A 9,330-nucleotide genomic window follows, 5' to 3' on the forward strand; every position below is an offset into this window, starting at 1 on the left:
TGTCAGGAGTGGGATTCGAACCTACGCCCTCAGTTGAGGACCAGAATACCCGCGTTCTAACGGAAGGAATTGACCCCTTGAGTCTGGCGCCTTAGACCCCTCGGCCACCCTGACACCCATTCAGAAGCGCCTCTACATCCGAAATATACAGGTCAAGATCCTACATTGTTTTAAACAATGAGACGTAGATTGAGGTTTACACAGAGTAACTGTGTAACTCTTCTTCAGACTGAGATTCGGGGGGAAAGGTAAAGGAGAGATATAGACGGCGATGCAGAGAGATATAGAACAAACTCCAAAGACGTACAGGTATGTAGGTTAATTGGCTGGGTAAATGTAAAAATTGTCCCTAGTGGGTGTAGGTTAGTGTTAATGTGCGGGGATCGCTGGGCGGCACGGACTTGATGGGCCGAAAAGGCCTGTTTCCGGCTGTATATATATGATATGATATGATGAAATGAATGAAAGCTATGTAAGAAAGTAACGATTATAACGGAAACTGGCCATTGCTGGTGGGACTTGTGTGGGGGAGGGATGGAGAGAGAGGGAATGCAGCGGTTCCTTGAAGTTAGTGAAATCAATATTCATTCCTGAAGAAGCGACAACCATGGGTAACATGGAACACTGCAGGAAGGAACTGCAGGTGCTGGTTTAAACCGAAGATGGACACAAAATGCTGGAGTAACTCGGCGGGACAGGCAGCATCTCAGGAGAGAAGGAATGGGTGACGTTTCGGGTCAGTCTGCAGAGGGGTCTCAACCCGAAATGTCAGCCCGTTCCTTCTCTCCAGAGATGCTGCCCGTCCCGCTGAGTTACTCCAGCATTCTGTGTATAACATGGAACACTGCTGTGTGGCTGGGTATTGAGAAGCAAAGGTAATGCATTCAAGAGAGAGCTGGATAGAGCTCTTAAGGATAGCGGAGTCAGGGGGTATGGGGAGAAGGCAGGAACGGGGTACTGATTGAGAATGATCAGCCATGATCACATTGAATGGCGGTGCTGGCTCGAAGGGACGAATGGCCTCCTCCTGCACCTATTGTCTGTTGTCTATGGTCTATAAAGGCTGAATTGATGAGATGCCGGCGGTTGCGGGAGGGAGCTGGGGAAAGGTGTCAACAGGTTACCAGCGGAGTCGGGCAACGAATTTCAAGCGAGCTTGTTGGGCAGCGCCCCACTGAACCTGGCGTTGATCCTGGCGGTGCAATGAAGGGGCCGCGCTGTTGGAGTCCTGTGTTCTCAGCGAGGCGTGGGTGGGAACCAACACAATGTGAACGAATTGGCTTTTATAAATTGTCCCTAGTGTGTAGGATATCGGGTATCGAGTAGCAGATATCGGGTAGTTTGGTTTGGTTTGGTTTGGTTTGGTTTGGTTGTGTTGTGGTTTGGTTTGGTTTGGTTTGGTTTGGTTTGGTTGTGGTTTGGTTTGGTTTGGTTTGGTTTGGTTTGGTTTGGTTTGGTTGTGGTTTGGTTGTGGTTTGGTTTGGTTTGGTTTGGTTTGGTTTGGTTTGGTTGTGGTTTGGTTTGGTTTGGTTTGGTTTGGTTTGGTTTGGTTGTGGTTTGGTTTGGTTTGGTTTGGTTTGGTTTGGTTTGGTTTGGTTGTGGTTTGGTTGTGGTTTGGTTTGGTTTGGTTTGGTTTGGTTTGGTTTGGTTGTGGTTTGGTTTGGTTTGGTTTGGTTTGGTTTGGTTGTGGTTTGGTTGTGGTTTGGTTTGGTTTGGTTGTGGTTTGGTTTGGTTTGGTTTGGTTTAGAGATACAGCGCGGGACAAGGGGGAAAGGGCATCACAAGTTGGGGTTTTTTTGTGGTGGAGATTTGCTGCAAGATGAACGGGGAAAATAATATGGAGAACTGTGGAACTGGTGAAACGACTATAGTGGAGGAGGGGTGAATGTAAGTAGAAGTTACTTATAGTTACATATGGGTGACCGCTGATCGGCGCTGACTCGGGTCCGTCTCCACGCTGCATCTCCATCTCTCCCTCCCAACCCCGGTCTCCTGCCTTCTCCCCATAACCCCTGACACCCGCACTGATCAAGTATCTATCTATCTCTGCCTTAAATATATCAATTGACTTGACCTCCACAGCCGTCTGTGGCAATGAGTTCCACAGATTCACCTTTCAGTCTGACCTTTTCACCACTGTAGTCGTTCGGCTCCTCACGTTGGCTCCTCCATGATCTCACTGATCTTCCCGCTCAGTTTAAATTCCCCACATCGTCATCCGGCCCTTTAGTCTAGTTTAGTTTAGTGAGTTAATTTAGTTAGGTTAGTTTTTGGTTTGGTTTAGTTTGGTTTAGTTAGTTTAGTTTAGTTTAGTTTAGTTTAGTTTAGTTTAGTTTGGTTTCGTTAGTTTAGTTAAGTTTAGTTAAGTTTAGTTTAGTTTGGTTTAGTTAGTTAAGTTTAGTTAGTTGAGTTTAGTTTAGGTTAGGTTAGGTTAGGTTAGGTTAGGTTAGGTTAGGTTAGGTTAGGTTAGGTTAGGTTAGGTTAGGTTAGGTTAGGTTAGGTTAGGTTAGGTTATTTTGGTTTAGTTTGGTTTGATTTAGTTTAGTTTAGGTTTGGTTTAGTTTAGTTTAGAGATACAGCGCGGGATACAGAAAGGACGCCACAAGTTGGTTTTTTTGTGGTGGAGATTTGGAGAACTTTGGAACTGGTGAAACGACTATAGTGGAGGAAGGGGGAGGGGTGGGTGGATGGATGGATGGATGGATGGATGGATGGATGGATGGATGGATGGATGGATGGATGGATGGATGGATGGATGGATGGATGGATGGATGGATGGATGGATGGGTAGGTAGGTAGAAACTTTATTGTCACGTGTACCATGAGGTACAGTGAAATTCTTTGTTTTTGAGTTGCCACAAGGTGCCGACAAACTTACAAAGTACCATTAAATATCGTTGGTCCCTTCTTCAACCCCCCCAACTCCCCTCCCTCTTGTTCTCGGCGCCCTCCCCCCACGCCAGGTTCCCCCTTTGTTCTCGCCCCTCACACGTGCTAGTGCGGGGTCGGTGGGCCGAAGGGCCTGTTTCCATGCTGTATGGCTAAAGCCTATCTGAGCGAGTGCCAATTGCCTGTGTTGTTCCTCTGTGCTTTCATTGTTCAAAACCAACCTATTGTACAACAAAATACAAGTACACTGGATTGTAGCCGACCATGGCAGGACTCGAACCTGCAATCTTCTGATCATTCCAAATATTAGTTACCGGAATCAGACGCCTTCTCCATTAGGCCACACGGCCGATACGTACAGTATTTTGAATGAACAACCATTCATCTCCAAAGATGGGCACAAAATGCTGGGATAACTGTGGGTCAGGCAGAATCTCTGGAGTAAAAGGGATGGGTGATGTTTTGGGTCAGGGCCCTTCTTCATACTGAAAGTAGGGGGTGTGGGAGGGGGTGAAGAGCTGGAGGTGAGTAAAGGCCAGGACCAGCCACACATTACCTCAAGCAGGGTGGTCCCATGTGGGTCCAATGTTGGTCATAAGTGATTGGAGCAGAATTAGGCCATTCAGCCCATCAAGTCTACTCAGCCATTCAATCATGGCTGATCTATCTTTCCCTCCTAACCCCAATATCCTGCCTTCTTTGCACAACCCCTGACACCCGTGCCAGGTTTAGTTAGGAAAGGTGTAATGTGAGGAGGGATACAATGTGGAGAACCGTGACATTGCTAAACACTTGCGTTTGGTCCGCCTTGGACTCTCCCGGTTTCTAACCTTCTCAACTCGCCTTCCCATCCTCACTCTGACCTTCCTGGCCCGGGCCTCCTCCACTGCCAGAGTGAGGCCCAGCGCAAACTGGAGGAACAGCACCTCAAATTCTTAGGCAACTTATAACCCCAACGGTACGAATATTGAACTATGTAACTATAAGTAAATTCTACTTACATCCACCCCTCCCCCTTTCCCCCTTCCTCCACTATAGTCGTTTCACCAGTTCCAAAGTTCTCCAAATCTCCACCACAAAAAACAACAACTTGTGGCGTCCTTTCTGTATCCCGCGCTGTATCTCTAAACTAAACTAAACTAAACCAAACCAAACCAAACCAAGCTAAACTAAACTAAACTAAATCAAACCAAACTAATCTAAACTAACCTAACCTAATTAATGACTTTGACGAAGGGATTAAAAGTACCATTAGCAAATTTGCAGATGATACTAAGCTGGGGGGTAGTGTGAATTGTGAGGAAGATGCAATAAGGCTGCAGGGTGACTTGGACAGGTTGTGTGAGTGGGCGGATACATGGCAGATACAGTTTAATGTAGATAAGTGTGAGGTTATTCACTTTGGAAGTAAGAATAGAAAGGCAGATTATTATCTGAATGGTGTCAAGTTAGGAGGAGGGGGAGTTCAACGAGATCTGGGTGTCCTAGTGCACCAGTCAATGAAAGGAAGCATGCAGGTACAGCAGGCAGTGAAGAAAGCCAATGGAATGTTGGCCTTCGTAACAAGAGGAGTTGAGTATAGGAGCAAAGAGGTCCTTCTACAGTTGTACCGGGCCCTGGTGAGACCGCACCTGGAGTACTGTGTGCAGTTTTGGTCTCCAAATTTGAGGAAGGATATTCTTGCTATGGAGGTCGTGCAGCGTAGGTTCACTAGGTTAATTCCCGGAATGGCGGGACTGTCGTATGTTGAAAGGCTGGAGCGATTGGGCTTGTATACACTGGAATTTAGAAGGTTGAGGGGGGATCTTATTGAAACATATAAGATAATTAGGGGATTGGACACATTAGAGGCAGGAAACATGTTCCCAATGTTGGGGGAGTCCAGAACAAGGGGCCACAGTTTAAGAATAAGGGGTAGGCCATTTAGAACGGAGATGAGGAAGAACTTTTTCAGTCAGAGAGTGGTGAAGGTGTGGAATTCTCTGCCTCAGAAGGCAGTGGAGGCCAGTTCGTTGGATGCTTTCAAGAGAGAGCTGGATAGAGCTCTTAAGGATAGCGGAGTGAGGGGGTATGGGGAGAAGGCAGGAACGGGGTACTGATTGAGAGTGATCAGCCATGATCGCATTGAATGACGGTGCTGGCTCGAAGGGCTGAATGGCCTACTCCTGCACCTATTGTCTATTGTCTATTGTCTATTGTCTATTGTCTATTGTCTATTGTCTAACCTAAACTAACCTAAACTAACTAAACCAAACTAAACTAAACCAAACCAAAAACTAACCTAACTAAACTAACTAACTAAACTAAACGAACTAAACTAAACTAGACTAAAGGGCCGGATGACGATGTGGGGAATTTAAACTGAGCGGGAAGATCAGTGAGACCATGGAGGAGCCAACGTGAAGAGCCGAACGACTACAGCGGTGAAAAGGTCAGACTGAAAGGTGAATCTGTGGAATTCATTGCCACAGACGGCTGTGGAGGTCAAGCCAATTGATATATTTAAGGCAGAGATAGATAGATTATTGATTAGTGCGGGTGTCAGGGGTTATGGGGAGAAGACAGTAGATTGGGGTTGGGAGGGAGAGACGGAGATGCAGCGTGGAAACGGACCCGAGTCAGCGCCGACCAGCGGTCACCCATATGTGACTATAAGTAACTTCTACTTACATTCACCCCTCCCCCTTTTCCCCCTTCCCCCACTATAGTCGTTTCACCGGTTCCACAGTTCTCCATATTATTTTCCCCGTTCATCTTGCAGCAAATCTCCACCACAAAAAAACCCAACCTGTGACGCCCTTTCCCCCTTGTCCTGCGCTGTATCTCCAAACCAAACCAAACCAAACCAAACCAAACCAAACCAAACCAAACTACCCAATATCTGCTACTCGATGCCCGATATCCTCCACACTAGGGACAATTTATAAAAGCCAACTCGTTCACATTGACTCCCAACATTCAAGAGAGAGCTAGATCGAGCTCTTAAGGATAGCGGAGTCAGGGGGTATGGGGAGAAGGCAGGAACGGGGTAATGATTGAGAATGATCAGCCATGATCACATTGAATGGCGGTGCTGGCTCGAAGGGCCGAATGGCCTCCTCCTGCACCTATTGTCTATTGTATTGTCACCCACCCCTCGCTGAGAACACAGGACCCCTGCAGCGCGGCGCCTTCATTCCACCGCCAGAATCAACGCCAGGTTCAGTGGGGCGCTGCCCAACAAGCTCGCTTGAAATTCGCTGCCCGACTCCGGTTGTAACCTGTTGACACCTTTCCCCAGCTTCCCCTCCCTCCCGCAACCGCCGGCATCTCCTCAATTCAGCCTTTACCTTTGCTTCTCAATACCCAGCCACACAGCAGTGTTCCATGTTAGACACAGAATGCTGGAGTAACTGGGCAGCATCTCTGGAGAGAAGGGACGGGCTGACGTTTCGGGTTGAGACCCTTCTCCAGGCTGACCCGAAACGTCACCCATTCCTTCTCTCCAGAGATGCTGCCTGACCCGCCGAGTTACTCCAGCATTTTGTGTCCATCTTCGGTTTAAACCAGCATCTGCAGTTCCTTCCTGCAGTGTTCCATGTTACCCGTGGTTGTCGCTTCTTCAGGAATGAATATTGATTTCTCTATCTTCAAGGAACCGCTGCATTCCCTCTCTCTCCATCCCTCCCCCACACAAGTCCCACCAGCTTCTCGTTTTCACCTAGCAAATGGCCTAGCAATGGCCTGTTTCCTTTATACTCGTTACTTTCTTGCATATATTTCATTCATTTGTTGTATATCTCTCTGCATCGCCGTCTATATCTCTCCTTTCCCTTTCCCCCCGAATCTCAGTCTGAAGAAGGGTCTCGACCCGAAACGTCACCCATCCCTTCTCTCCAGTAGATGCTGCCTGACCCGCTGAGTTACTCCAGCATTGTGTGTCTACCTTCGGTGTAAACCAGCATCTCAGCACTTTGGTCAACGTGGGTTGTTTTTAAATGTGCTATACAAATAAATTGACTTGACTTGACTTGACTTGCACATCAGTGCAGGCGAAGGCGCGTAACACTCACAGCTAACAGGAACTAGAGATGCTGGCTTCTCAAAAGAGACACAAAGTGCTGGAGTAACTCAGTGGGTCTTTTAGGACCAGCGGGGGAAGTCTTTTAGGACCGAGATGAGAAAGTTTTTTTTCACACAGAGAGCGGTGAGTCTGTGGAATTCTCTGCCACAGAAGGTAGTTGAGGCCAGTTCATTGGCTATATTTAAGAGGGAGTTAGATGTGGCCCTTGTGGCTAAAGGGATCAGGGGGTATGGAGAGAAGGCAGGTACGGGATACTGAGTTGGATGAACAGCCATGATCATATTGAATGGCGGTGCAGGCTCGAAGGGCCGAATGGCCTACTCCTGCGCCTATTTTCTATGTTTCTATGTTTCTATGGGTCGGGCAGCATCTCTGCAGAACATGGATAGATGGCTTTTCGAGTCGAGCCACTTCTTCAAACTTAGTCGCCAGAAACGTTACCTATCCATGTCCTCTCCAGAGATGCTGCCTGACCCGCTGAGTTACTCCAGTACTCTGTGTAAACCTCCATCTACGTCTCATTGTTTACAACAATGTAGGATCTTGATCTCTATATTTCGGATGTAGAGGCGCTTCTGTATGGGTGTCAGGGTGGCCGAGGGGTCTAAGGCGCCAGACTCAAGGGGTCAATTCCTTCCGTTAGAACGCGGGTATTCTGGTCCTCAACTGAGGGCGTGGGTTCGAATCCCACTCCTGACATACACTTTTTTAATAACGATTGTCCTTGTCACCCTTTCAATCCATCTCAATTAATTACGGCTGGTGGGACCAGCGTTGTTTCAGTTGAGAAAAAACGGAGGCAAAGTTGGTTTGCCCTAAGGTTTGAAATGATAGGAGTAGAATTAGGCCATTCGGCCCATCAAGTCTACTCCGCCGTTCAATCGTGGCTGGTCCATCTCTCCCTCCTAACCCCATTCTCCTGCTTTCTCCCAATGACTCTGACACCCGTACTAATCAAAAATTTGTCCGCCTCTGCCTTAAAGATATCTGCTGACTTGGGTCTGGGTCATCCGGGTTGGGTCTGAATCCAGTCTGAAGAAGGGTCTCGACCCGAAACGTCGCCCATTCCTTCTCTCCTGAGATGCTGCCTGACCTGCTGAGTTACTCCAGCATTTTGTGAATAAATACCACCGCTGACTTGGCCTCCACAGCCATCTGAGGCAAAGATTCCACAGATTCACCGCCTTCAGACTATAGAAGGATTCGGCGGAGTCAGAGTGCAAGCTGAAGGGTTTTGTGGCATTAGTGATAATTAATGCCACAACTGAACTGTGTATTAGTGATAATTTTTCAAAACTCTTTAGATTCTGGAGTAGTTCCTAAGGATTGGAGGGTAGCTAATGTAACCCCACTTTTTAAAAAGGGAGGGAGAGAGAAAACGGGGAATTACAGACCAGTTAGCCTAACATCGGTAGTGGGGAAAATGCTAGAGTCAGTTATTAAAGATGGGATAGCAGCACATTTGGAAAGTGGTGAAATCATTGGACAAAGTCAGCATGGATTTATGAAAGGTAAATCATGTCTGACGAATCTTATAGAATTTTTCGAGGATGTAACTAGTAGAGTGGGTAAGGGAGAACCAGTGGATGTGTTATATCTGGACTTCCAGAAGGCTTTCGACAAGGTCCCACATAAGAGATTAGTATGCAAACTTAAAGCACACGGTATTGTGGGTTCAGTATTGATGTGGATAGAGAACTGGCTGGCAGACAGGAAGCAAAGAGTAGGAATAAACGGGTCCTTTTCAGAATGGCAGGCAGTGACTAGTGGGGTACCGCAAGGCTTAGTGCTGGGACCCCAGCTATTTACAATATATATTAATGATTTGGTCGAGGGAATTGAATGCAACATCTCCGAGTTTGCGGATGACAAGAAGCTGGGGGGCAGTGTTAGCTGTGAGGAGGATGCTAGGAGGCTGCTAGGCGAGTGGGCAAAATGATGGCAGATGCAGTATAATGTGGATAAATTTGAGGTTATCCACTTTGGTGGCAAGAACAGGAAAGCAGACTATTACCTGAATGGTGGCCGATTAGGAGAAGGGGAGATGCAATGAGACCTGGGTGTCGTGGTACACCAGTCATTGAAAGTAGGCATGCAGGTGCAGCAGGCAGTGAAGAAAGCGAATGGTATGTTGGCATTCATAGCGAGGGGATTTGAGTATAGGAGCAGGGAGGTTCTGCTGCAGTTGTACAGGGCATTGGTGAGACCACACCTGGAGTATTGCGTACAGGTTTGGTCTCCTAATCTGAGGAAAGACATTCTTGCCATAGAGGGAGTACAGAGAAGGTTCACCAGATTGATTCCTGGGATGGCAGGACTTTCATATGAAGAAAGACTGGATAGACTCGGCTGGTACTCGCTGGAATTTAGAAGATTGA

General features: G+C 47.3%; 3 non-coding genes across 3 annotated transcripts; 1 reads left to right on the plus strand and 2 right to left on the minus strand.

The window, feature by feature from the left end:
- On the minus strand, window positions 1-114 carry trnal-caa (transfer RNA leucine (anticodon CAA)). The gene is made up of 2 exons: window positions 77-114; window positions 1-46 (listed from the first exon to the last, which is right to left on the minus strand). It is a non-coding gene; the product is annotated as a tRNA-Leu (tRNA).
- A 3,034-nt stretch (window positions 115-3,148) lies between these two features.
- On the minus strand, window positions 3,149-3,239 carry trnar-ccg (transfer RNA arginine (anticodon CCG)). Its single transcript is given in 2 exon segments — window positions 3,149-3,184; window positions 3,203-3,239. It is a non-coding gene; the product is annotated as a tRNA-Arg (tRNA).
- Window positions 3,240-7,537: 4,298 nt separating this feature from the next.
- On the plus strand, window positions 7,538-7,651 carry trnal-caa (transfer RNA leucine (anticodon CAA)). The gene is made up of 2 exons: window positions 7,538-7,575; window positions 7,606-7,651. It is a non-coding gene; the product is annotated as a tRNA-Leu (tRNA).
- Window positions 7,652-9,330: the final 1,679 nt, after the last annotated feature.

Source organism: Rhinoraja longicauda, chromosome 37, assembly GCF_053455715.1.
Source record: "Rhinoraja longicauda isolate Sanriku21f chromosome 37, sRhiLon1.1, whole genome shotgun sequence".
Taxonomy (NCBI): domain Eukaryota; kingdom Metazoa; phylum Chordata; class Chondrichthyes; order Rajiformes; family Arhynchobatidae; genus Rhinoraja; species Rhinoraja longicauda.